Here is a 12,149-nt window from a genome sequence, read left to right on the forward strand (position 1 = left end):
GGGGCCGGAGAGCGGGACCGGAGAACGGGACCGGAGAGCGGCACCGGCAAGCGAGCGGGGCCGAGGCTGGAGCCGGGGCCGGAGCACGGGAGAGCTGCGGAGGTGCCGGTGCCCGTGCTGGAGCAGGGAGCGTCGGAGCGGTGCCGGTGGAATTGGAGCGGAGCCGGTGCCGGTACCGGATCCGAGGGAGCCGGAGCGGTGCCGGTACCGGAGCAGGGAGAGTCTGAGCGGTGCCGGTGCCGGATTCGGGGGAGTCTGAGCGAAGCCGGTGCCGGTACCGGATCCAGGGGAGTCTGAGCGGAGCCGGTGCCGGTACCGGATCCGAGGGAGCCTGAGCGGTGCCGGTACCGGAGCAGGGAGAGTCTGAGCGGTGCCGGTACCGGATCCGGGGGAGCCTGAGCGGTGCCGGTACCGGATCCAGGGGAGTCTGAGCAAAGCCGGTGCCGGTACCGGATCCGAGGGAGCCTGAGCGGTGCCGGTACCGGATCCGGGGAGTCTGAGCGGAGCCGGTGCCGGTACCGGATCCGGGGAGCCTGCGCGGAGCCGCGGGCCGTGCGGGACCCGGCTCGGTGCGGGAGCGCTGCCGGCGCTCGGCTCCGTGCGGCGCTGGCTCCTCCCCGCCGCAGCCCCGGGATGAGGAACCCGCTCGGCCCCGCCGGGCCGGGCAGGAGCCGCGCACGGAGATGGCACAAACACACAAACACGCAGAAACGCGCAGAGAGCGAGCCCGGCCTCGCACACGGGCCCGGGGAGCTCCCTCCTGCGGCTCCTCCTGCTCCTCCTGGCAGATGCCTGAGACACCGGGACCCGCAGCCCGGCGGGGTTCAGCCTCTCGGGGCTGTGGATTTAACAGCGGCTCCGCCGCCCCTTCCAGCTCCTCGTTGTCTTATATTTAGTCAAACCTTCTGGGCTCGCCAAAAATAGAGCGGCGGTGGAAATAAATCGGGCTGGCTGGCGGTGCCAGCGTTCGTCTGCCTGAAAGTAATTAATTTCTTATATCCTCGGCGGTATTAATCCTCGCCTTCCCTCCTGCCTGTCAGCGGAGTTTTGGCAATTAGTGCCGAAATCTGGGGGTTCGAGGCTGTGGGGAAGGGCAGGGGGAAAGCTGGGCAGGGAAGGCACAAACTCCATCCCCACGGAGTGTGGGAACGCCGAGGACACAGCAGGGCTGGCGAGGAGGGAAGGGGACACAAGTTCTGTAGGGGAAAAATCCCGCTGGAGGAAGCATTTAGGGTCTTCTTTCCACACGTGGATATTCCACAACAAAAACCGTCCGGGGGACACAGATTTGGGCTTCCTGGGTTCTGCTGCTGCCAGAACTCCTTCTCCCTGTTTTCCTTTCAGATGTGGGAGTCTGGCTGGACTCGCTGACTCTCATTTCTTATCTTAGAACCACCAGGCTGGCTGGGAGACACCTCGGGGGTGGGGAAGAGCTTCCCAGATGGAGCGTCAAATCCGTGCCGCCGTGGAGGGAAGGGCTGTTCTGGAAGGTTCTGTCTCCTCTGGTCACCTTCGCCTGTCCCAGGGCAGCAGCCCTGAGCCCCTCAGCAACGTCTGAGAGCCCTGGGACAGATAAAACCTTCCAGAGCAGCTCTGCAGTGAGAGCAGGAGCTGAGCCTGAGGGCTCGGGGCTGGGGCTGCGGTGGGATGTCCAGGGCTGTGACACCCAGGGCTGTGTGTGTGACACCCAGGGCTATGTGTGTGTGACACCCACGGCTGTGACACCCACGGCTGTGTGTGTGACACCCAGGGCTGTGACACCCAGGGCTGTGTGTGACATCCTGGGCTGTGTGTGTGTGACACCCACGGCTGTGTGTGTGTGACACCCAGGGCTGTGACACCCAGGGCTGTGCGTGTGTGACACCCACGGCTGTGTGTGTGACACCCAGGGCTGTGTGTGTGACACCCAGGACTGTCACACCCAGGACCCTGCTGTCACACCCAGGGCCCTGCTGTCACACCCAGGACCATGCTGTCACACCCAGGACTGTCACACCCAGGACCCCACTGTCACACCCAGGGCCCTGCTGTCACACCCAGGGCCCTGCTGTCACACCCAGGGCCCTGCTGTCACATCCCTGCCAGCTCCTGGCTCCTGTGCCCTCCCGTCACCCCTGGTCAGTGAGCGCCTGGTCTCTGTGCTGCTCTGTCACTCCCCGTGGGCGCCCATCACGCTCCCTTCCTGCTGCTGCTTCGGGTGGGTTTTTTCCACATCCCGGGCTCCGATTTCCATTTTCAGCCGTCTGCTCTGTCTAGAGGGGAGATGTCACCCTCGGGGAGCTGTCTCAAGCGTTTCTGTGTCATTCCCCGCTCAGCGCAGCTCCAGCTGCTGCCACACCTCCCGTGCCACAGCCCCGGCAGCACCTGGCGCTGTAAATCCGGCTTGAAACCGAAAGGGAAAGAGATTCCCGGGAGCAGCTCCGGCAAATGAAGGCGAAGGCCCCAGACTGGAGCTTCCGAGGTCAGCCGTGAAGAGAAAGCAGAGAGCAAATCACACCCTGGGGGATTCCCAGGGCTTCTCCTCTCCAGAACCTCCCCTGCCAGCGAACGTGAGAGGGACAGAAGGAAGCTGAGGAACCAGCACAGCCCCGGCCCCACATCATTTGTCCCTGTCCCAGGCAGCTGGAGGACGGGGATTTGGGAATTCCAAGGGGCTGGCACGTTAAATCCTCCTCTCCTCATTCCCTGGCCCCGCTGGGGACACCGCAGCCGTGAGGGTTGGGGACAGAACGGGGACAGCCTGGGGAGCAGGGACAGCCTGGGGAGCAGGGACAGCCTGGGGAGCAGGGACAGCCTGGCAAAGCCGAGCAGAGGTGACAGCGGTGTCCCAGCGCGTCACAGCCAAGCAGCCTTTGGTGTAAAAACACCAAATTTTTGCTGTAAGAACACCGAATTTTGGCGGTCCCGTGGAATAGCTGTCCCCAGAGCGGGGGACTCGTCCCACAGCACACACACACAGAGGCAGGGGCTCGCCCCGCCGTGCCCAGGCTGCAGGGAGGATCAAACACCCAGCAGCGACACACCGGGCCCGCAAAGAGCCGGCCGAGAGAGATCCGCCCTCCAAAGCGAGCCCTGCCCGGCAGAGAGCAGCGCTCTGTGCCCGCGGGGAGCTCCAGAGCCGCCAGCTGCAGCCCAGGAGAGCGCTGGCCACGGGCAGCGAAGGCAGAAAGCTGATTAAAGCTGACAGCCAGCCCCGGGGCCGTGGAGAAGCAGCAGCAGGGCCGCGGCTGACTCGTGCAGGAGGCGCGGGTCAGCTCAGGAGGGTTCACATCCACCTGCTGTCCCGCCTCTGAGGATGCAGAGCTCCCGTTTCCCCTCTCACGTGGGCTGGCATGTGGAGAGCCAGGACATTTCCTGGTCACTGCAGCCCTTCCCCGCTGCCCTGCCACTCCACGGGAGCGTGGGCAGCGAGTCATGGAAAGAAAAATGTGTTCAGTGCCTCCTCCTCCTGCTGCTGCTGCTGCTGCTGGCCCGTCCCGGCCGCTGCCCCCAGGCACAGGCAGGCGTGTGGAAATCATTGCCCTGAGAGCAGCGCTGCGTTTTTCGGCAGCAGTCGCAGGGCTGGGGTGAAAGCTGGCTGCTAAATCCAGGAAAAGCGAGGAATGGGGCCGTGCTCCAGCAGGCAGCGTGCCACAGCGGGGGCTGGAGAGGGCAAAGGAGCCCGGTGCCACCCCCCAGGCCGGGGCTGCGGCCGTGCCCGGGGCTCGGGAGGGTGAAATCAGGCTCCAGCCCTGCTGGGCGCGCAGGAAATATCGATCATGAAATGCTTTGGGTGGGAAAGAACCTTAAAGATCACCGGGTCTGGAATTCCACCTCCCTCCAGCCCAGGGTGCTCCAGGCCCGGCCTGGGGCACTTCCAGGGATGGCACAACCCCTGCTGGGAGCTCCCCACCCTCCCTGGGGAGGGCTTTCCTCCTCCATCCCACCGAAATCGCCGCTCTTCCAGCCTGGGCCCATTCCCCCTGCGCTGTCGCTCCCAAAACGGGCAGGGCAGGAGGAATTTCGTTATTCCCATGAACTGAGGGGCAGGGGAAAGGGGGACGGGGTCGGGAGTCCCCTGGGGCTGAGGGAGCTCCTCAGGACCCCCCTGCAGATCTCCAAGCCCGGCTCCCGGCGGGCTGCTCCTGTCCCACGCTGGAATCTCCCTGTGAGCCCTGAATCCACGCTCCCGGCGCTGCGTGTGGGACACGAAATCCCCGTCCCCACGGTTCCCGGTGCCGCTGGCCACGGCCACCCCGGGGCCGGCCGCAAACGGCCGAACCCAGCCGCGGATCCTCGGAATTCTGCCCGTGGAGCATCACCATAACAACAGCTCCACCAATCCACACCGGAGATGCAGGCCCTTAGCAACCAGGAGCTGCCAAACGGCAAAACAAAGTGAAAAAAATAAAATTAAAGTTAAAATAAGAATTTAAAATCAGAATTAAAATGAGAATTAGAATTAGAATTAGAATTAGAATTAGAATTAAAATTAAAATTAAAATTAAACAAAAATAAGAATAAGAATAAGAATAAGAATAAGAATAAGAATAAGAATAAGAATAGGAATAAGAGTAAAAATGAGAATAAGAGTAAAAATCAAAGTAAAATCAAAATCAAAATCAAAGTAAAAATAAAAAATAATAAAAAATAATACACTTAAAATTAAAATTAAAATTAAAATTAAAATTAAAATTAAAATTAAAATTAAATTTAAAATGAAAAATCAAAATAACAATAAAAATACAAATAAAATTAAATCTGCAGTAAGTCTTTCCTCCGGGGTGCTGCTGTAGGGGTGCAGAGCTGCAGCAGACAAAGGCAGGAAAACGCACAGAGCACCTCTGATCCCCGAAGTTCTGCCCCAGGGGTGCCAAAGCCTCCCTTGCCCTGCTCGTGGTGCCACCGGAGGGTTTGTCCCCTGGCTCTGGCGCGGTTGGGAAATCTCAGCGCACGCAGAACCCGAGCTGTGCCCCCCGAGCCCCGACTGCCACCAGCCCCGGGCCCTGTCGAGCTGCCGGCCCCGCGCGTCTCCAGGTGTTTTTGCAGCTGCTCCCGGGGCTTGCGTCACCTCAGCGGCTCAAAAAGAACCCGAGCTTGCTCCTGCGGGCGAACCTTGTCCCCTGTGACCCTGCTGCGGGCGCGGGGAGCTGAGAAGCTGTTTTTCCGGGGATAAGCGATCCATCTCTCCCAGTGAGTCACCGCCAGCTTCCCCTCCCCGGGCAGCTCAGCCCGGGGCAGAGCGCTCCCAGCTGCTCCCTCCAGGGACCAGCGGGGCAAAGTCCTGCAGGGAGACGCGTGTGAGCAAACCCCGCGGAGCTTCTCCCCGCCAGGGCACAGCAAACCCCTGGAAATCGCTGAATCCACACTCCTGGTGCCGTGGGGACACAAAATCCCTGTCCCCAAGGAGCCCGGAGCTGCTGACCACAGCCACCACGAGGCCGACGGCAAACCGCTGAGTCCAGGAGATCCTCTGGATCCAGCAGCTCCTCTGAACCCAGCATCTCCACTGAATCCAGCACCTCTGGATCCAGCAGCTCCTCTGAACCCAGCAGATCCTCTGAATCAAGCAGCTCCACTGAATCCAGCATCTCTGAATCCAGCAACTCCACTGAATCCAGCATCTCCCCTGAACCCAGCAGATCCTCTGAATCCAGCATCTCCGAATCCAGCATCTCCCCTGAATCCAGCACCTCTGAATCCAGCATCTCCAAATCCAGCACCTCTGAATCCAGCATCTCCGAATCCAGCACCTCTGAATCCAGCATCTCCGAATCCAGCATCTCCGAATCCAGCATCTCCGAATCCAGCATCTCCCCTGAATCCAGCACCTCTGAATCCAGCATCTCCGAATCCAGCACCTCTGAATCCAGCATCTCCCCTGAATCCAGCATCTCCAAATCCAGCATCTCCACTGAATCCAGCATCTCCCCTGAATCCAGCACCTCTGAATCCAGCAGCTCCTCTGAATCCAGCAGCATCTCCTCCGAATCTCTGCCCATGGCCCAGCAAAGGACCTGGCGCTTTCCTGCTGGCACAAACTGGGAATCCCTGCCTGGACTGGGACCGGCAGAGCCCGGGGGTTGAGCACAGAGCACCGACGGCGGATTTCCAGCCCAAAGCAGCACATCCCTGCTAGCAGGAGGCAATCCTGCGGTGGAGGAGGCCCGGCTGGAGGAGAGTCAGGACTTTTCCCAGCCTTTGGCCGCAGGGATGGAGCAGGAGGAGCTGTGGCACGGCAGGGACAGCTCGGGTGGCACCAGGAAGGGTGTCCCTCACTGCTGGCTGGCACAGCCAGCGTTTGCTGCCTGACTCGCAGCCTGTTCTGCTATTTTCAGCCCAAACGAGGAATCCAGCCCGGCTCTGGCTTCCCCAAACATCCATGCAGGCATAAACGTCAGCGGGCGTTAGAGGGATGATGGATGTGAGAACATTTCCAAAAAAACCAGAGCCAAGGACGGGCTTGGGCTGCAGGGCTGGACACGGGAACGGTGGAGAAGGGAGGGGAAAACCCCTGGAAGTGCAGGAATGGCCGGGATGGAGCCGGGAAAGGCGCTGGGCTGAGCCGGGCGCTGTCCCAACCTCGCTCCCGTGCCAGCCCAGCCGCGGTGCCTGTGAGCTCCCGCTGCGCCCCCGGGGCTGCCGGAGCTGCGTTTCCCTCACCCCACGCCTCCCATCCCGTCTGACACCGCCTGGCTCTGCTGGGATAATCGGGGAATTGGAGCAGATGGCAGCGGAGCTGGCGGGGAAGAGGGAAAATCCTGCAGCTGCCGCTGGCCGCGTCCTCCCCTCTGGGGCTGGGGCAGCGACAGGAGCCGCAGGACACTCCGGGGCTGAGGGAGGTGACAGAAACACGCCGGGTGAGCTCCGAGCAGCAGCGGCACCGCAGGCAGCTCCAGGTTCCTCCTCCCGGAGCTCCCGGTGGTTTGCGCCCCTCGCCGTCGCTCCCGGCCTCATCCCAGCGGGATTTAGGGGAGCTCAAACTCTGCTCCAGCCTCTCCCCTCCCTCACGGGCTGCTCTGCGCTGCTTTTCTCCCTCCAAAAATCCACAAACAAATCCGGCTGGAGCAGGCAGGGCGGGCAAGGACCTTGCCCCCTCGTTCCCTGCGAGCAAACACGGCGCGGCAGCCCAAAGGGCAGGAAAAGCGCTGCGGGAGGGAGCCGGCGCAGCCTGGCGGGGCTGGGCATCGCCAGGGCGGCACAGGGCTCAGGGGGCACTCGGGACGGGCAGAGGGGGAAAGGAGCGCTCAGCGTGCCCAGGGTTTGGTTTAAGGGGTGCCGAGGGGGAAATCTGCCAGAGCCCAGCTCCCTGTCTGGGAGAAACTGCGGAGGAAACAGGGACAGGGACACGGGGACACGGGGACACGGGGACACGGGGACACGGGGACACGGGGACAAAGGACACGGGACATTTTTCCCTGCACACCGGGCAGTTCACACCATGGGCAGCAGCAGCAGCCTTTCCCTGGAGCTTTTCCCTGGATCCCTCCCCAGCTCTTTCCTCCGCCCCCCAGCTCCCTGCCCGCCCCGCGCCCTGCTCCGGGTCCGCAGCCCCGCGGAGACGGCGGCAGTTTTTGGAAAATGCTTCCACCTCGTGGCTCTCCGGAGGAACGCCTGCCGGGGAGAGGCCGGGCTGATCCCGCGGAACGCAGCCGGGCACAGGGGCGCCCCGCTGGGCTCCGGGTGCTGCTGATCCCGGCGCCAGCGCTGGAGCGTCCCGCAGGATGAGCACGGGCTGTCCCCAGGGCGGAGGAGGAGCTGCAGGAGCCCCTGGTCAGTCCAAACCCAGTCCAAATCCAGTCCAAACCCAGTCCAAACCCAGTCCTTTCAATCCTCCCAGTCCAAACCCAGTCCAAACCCAGTCCAAACCCAGTCCAAACCCAGTCCTTTCAATCCTCCCAGTCCAAGCCCAGTCCAAACCCAGTCCAAACCCAGTCCAAACCCAGTCCAAGCCCAGTCCAAACCCAGTCCTTTCAATCCTCCCAGTCCAAACCCAGTCCAAACCCAGTCCAAACCCAGTCCTTTCAATCCTCCCAGTCCAAGCCCAGTCCAAGCCTAGTCCAAACCCAGTCCTCCCAGTCCTCCCAGCACACGAGGGCTGGCAGGGCTCAGCCAGGGGACAGCATCGCCTCTCCCCCAAAATCCGCCCGTGGGGGCAGCTGGGGTGGGCACGGAGGGAAAAGCCTCGGGCACACCTTGGGAAGCACCAGGCACAGAGGGATTCCGGGCTCCGCCTGTCCATGGAAGTGCTACGGGCGGGGAATCGCAGCCCTGTGGGGGTCCCTGTCCCCACCGTGCCGCCAGATTCCTGACCTCCAGAAATGCGGGAATTCAGCTCTCACACAGGGCTGGTAGGACACTGCGGGTTCCCGGAATTCCCAGAGTGCCGGGGTGGTTTGGGTGGAGGGGACACTGAGGCCCATCCGGTGCCACCCCTGCCAGGGCAGGGACACCTCCCACAGTCCCAGGGTGCTCCAGAGGAGCGGTCACACAAAACCACCAGAAGGAATTCCGGCACAAACTCCCCAGCCCTCGCTTCTGCCGCCCTGAAGTGACACCAGCGCTGTCACAGCCCCACGGGAACCCTCCCAGAGGACACCACCAGGCTGCCCGTGTCCCGTTTGTGCTCGCAGCCGCGGCTGGAAGAGCAGGAATTCCCGTGAGGATTCGGGAATTAGCGCACGGCAATGAGAGAGTTTGTGTTTTTGGGAACGGCGGCGTCCCAGGGACGCGGCGGCTCCTTGGAACCACGCAGGGAAATGTCGGAGGGGTGAAAGGATTTCTCATGGAATAAAGGAGCTCGAATTTCGCAGGAAAAGCGGGTTTGGCTGCAGTGGAAGCTTTCCCAGTGAAACCCCGCTCGTGTTCGCGGGGAGCCTGGGAGAGCAGCCCCGCGGAAAACCGGGATTCTCCCAGGGCCGCTGGTCGAACCACCTCACACGGCAAATCCCGACAGGTAACGCGCGGGCAGGGTTTGAACAGAGGGATAACCGCGCTCCAATTCCCGGGATCTCAGCCTGAAAGGCAGGCAGGGCTCCGCTCCCGCCGGCCTGGCCGGGGCTCAAGGAAAAGCGCTCCCGGTTAATGAGCAGGAAGTCGGGAGCTTTGTCGGGCCCATACGGACGCTCGGCACGCCAGGCCCTGCCGGGGGCTCATCAGGAACCTGCCGGCCCCCGCAGGAGCCCAGGAAATTAAAACTCAGGCGCCATATGCCGCGCGTCCCCGGGAGGGAGCGGAGCGTCGGGAGCGGAGGGTCGGGAGCGGAGCGTCGGGAGCGGCGTCCGCATCTGCCCGGGGCAGGTGCGCTCCGAGCTGCGGGGGGGTCCGGGAAAGGGGTAAAGGGAGTTCTTCCCGTGAGTGATCCCTCCAGGATAAAGGGAGTTCTTCCCGTGAGTGATCCCTCCAGGATAAAGGGAATCCTTCCCGTGAGTGATCCCACCGGGATAAAGGGAATCCTTCCCCTGAGTGATCCCACCGGGATAAAGGGAATCCTTCCCGTGAGTGATCCCACCGGGATAAAGGGAATCCTTCCCCTGAGTGATCCCCTCCAGGATAAAGGGAATCCTTCCATGGAATTCAGGCCCCAGGATAAAGGGAATCCTTCCCCTGAGTGATCCCCTCCAGGATAAAGGGAATCCTTCCCGTGAGTGATCCCACCGGGATAAAGGGAATCCTTCCCGTGAGTGATCCCACCGGGATAAAGGGAATCCTTCCCGTGAGTGATCCCACCGGGATAAAGGGAATCCTTCCATGGAGTTCATCCCCCCGGGATAATGCCCCTCCTTCCCCCAGGTCATACCCCCTCCATAAAGCTCCTCTTTCCCAGGTTCATTCCCCCGGGATAACGCCCTTCTTTTCCAGGGTTATCCCCCCAATAACGCCCCTCCTTCCCGGGATTTATCCCCTCCAACCCCTCCCCTTCTTCTCCCTGGATCACCCCCTCAACCCCACTCCTCCATCCCCGCCCCGGGCGGGCCAGGACAGAGCCGGGGAGCCCGGGGTGGGGCAGGGGGGCTCAGGGGGGCTCAGGGGAGTTCAGGGGAATCCAGGAGAACCCAGGGGAGCCCAGGGGAACTCAGGGGAGCTCAGGGGAGCCCAGGGGAGTTCAGGGGATCGCAGGGGAGTTCAGGGGAGCTCAGGGGAGTTCAGGGGAAGGACAGGACAGGACAGGACAGGACAGGACAGGCATCGGGGATTTGGGCAGGGCCGTCCCACCTGCCCGGAGCTCACCCCGCAGCCGGCAGAGCTCTCTGTGGACTCGCAGCAGCAGCAGCAGCAGCGGCCCGGCGCAGGGGAGCACGTCCCCTGTTAATCAGCATTTAATTAAAGGACATGCTGACATTTGGAAATCAGAAACAAGTCTCCTGTGTGGGCTGCCTCTCTCTGCCGCTCGCCTCTTCTCTGAATCACTCCCTGACATTTTGCCAGATTAGGATGTGCCTCCCTCCTCTCTCTCTCTCTCTCTCTCTCTCTCTCTTTTTCTGCTTCCTTATAAAAATAAATTGGAAAGGAGACGCGAAGCCACCGCTGCTCCTCAGGGAGACGCCGGAGGGGACGGGGCAGAGCTCCCGAGCTTCCTGGGGCCACAACGTGTCCTACAAATGCCCCGGCGTGGGGCAGCTTCTCTGTGGGGCACAGGGATGCTGAGTCCCCGTGCTGGCCTGGGACAACCGGTCCTGCCTCTGCGAGGGCACCCAGGGAGCCCTGGGGCCGCCTCGGGGCTCACAGGGATGGCTCTGGGTGAGTCCCAGCAGGGAAATGGGGAGTCCCAGAAGGGAAATGGGGAGTCCCTGGGAATCCCCAGTGTCCCCTCCGTGAGCCCCTTGTCCCCTCAGCGTCCCCTCCGTGCACCCCTCTGTGTGTCCCCCATGTCCCCGCCATGTTTCCCCTAGTGTCCCCCCGTGTCCCCTCCGTGTCCCCCCGTGTCCCTCCATGTGATCCCCATGTCCCCCCGTGTCCCCTCCGTGTCCCTCCGTGTCCTCTCGTGTCCCTCTGTTGCCCTTCTGTGTGTGCCCTGTGTCCCCTCGTGTCCTCCCCGTGAGTCCCTCGATGTCCCCTCAATGTCCCCTGTGTCGCCCCCATTGTCCCCTCGCATCCTCCTCGTGTCCCCCCGTGTCCCCCCGATGTGTCCCTGGATATACCCCCGTGAGTCCCTCGATGTCCCCCCAATGTCCCCTCAGCGTCCCCCATGTCCCCCCCCGTGTCTCCCCATGTCCCCTCTGTGTCCTTCTGTGTCCCCTCGTGTCCCCCCCCATGTGTCCCTGGATGTACCCCCGTGAGTCCCTCGATGTCCCCCCAGTGTCCCCTCAGCGTCCCCCATGTCCCCCCTCCGTGTCTCCCCATGTCCCCTCTGTGTCCTTCTGTGTCCCCTCGTGTCCCCCCCAGGACCTGAGTCCCTCGATGTGCCCCATACCCCTCCGTGTCCCCCCCCATCTGCCCCCCATGTATCCCTGGATGTCCCCCCAATGTCCCTCGTGTCCCCCCGTGTCCCCGTGGCTGAGCCGGGCCGGGCTCTGCGGGCCCGGGGGTCCCTTCCCGGTCCTGCCCCGGCTCCGGGGGTCCCTTCCCGGTCCTGCCCCGGCTCCCGGGGTCCCCTGTCTCGTTCCCCCCCCGCCCATCCCCGCAGCCCCCCCCCCGCCTCCCGCACCTTCTGCCGCTCTGAATCGCGGCCAGCGAGTCTGTTCACCCGCTCGCCCACCCCCGAGCTGGGAAACGCGAGCAGCAGCGAGCGCCGGGGGAGGGGGCACGGCGGGGAACCCTCGGCGCTCGCTTCCCCTCGGCTGCTCATTTCGAGCCTTCCTTCAAGCAGAAATTGCTCGCATTAATCAGGAGCGGGAAGGCGCTGGCGGATTTGGCAGCGCGGAATCGAAATTCCAGCAGAGGCTCCGCCTGACCGGGGCCACGGCCGCGGGAAGTGGGAGCCCGGAGCCCCCCGAAATTCATCTCCCCTCCACCGAAATGCCGGCAGATCTCCGTGACAGACGGAGGGAAAGGCCCGGAGTGTCTGTCCAGGCTGGAGCTGGCACAGGGACGGGGACAGGGATGGGGACAAGGGAGAGGGACAAGGGAGAGGGAGAGGGACAGGGAGAGGGACAGGGACAGGGAACGGGACAGGGACAGGGACAGGGACAGGGACAGGGACAAGGGACAGGGATGGGGACAGGGACAGG

Source organism: Hirundo rustica, chromosome 24, assembly GCF_015227805.2.
Source record: "Hirundo rustica isolate bHirRus1 chromosome 24, bHirRus1.pri.v3, whole genome shotgun sequence".
Taxonomy (NCBI): domain Eukaryota; kingdom Metazoa; phylum Chordata; class Aves; order Passeriformes; family Hirundinidae; genus Hirundo; species Hirundo rustica.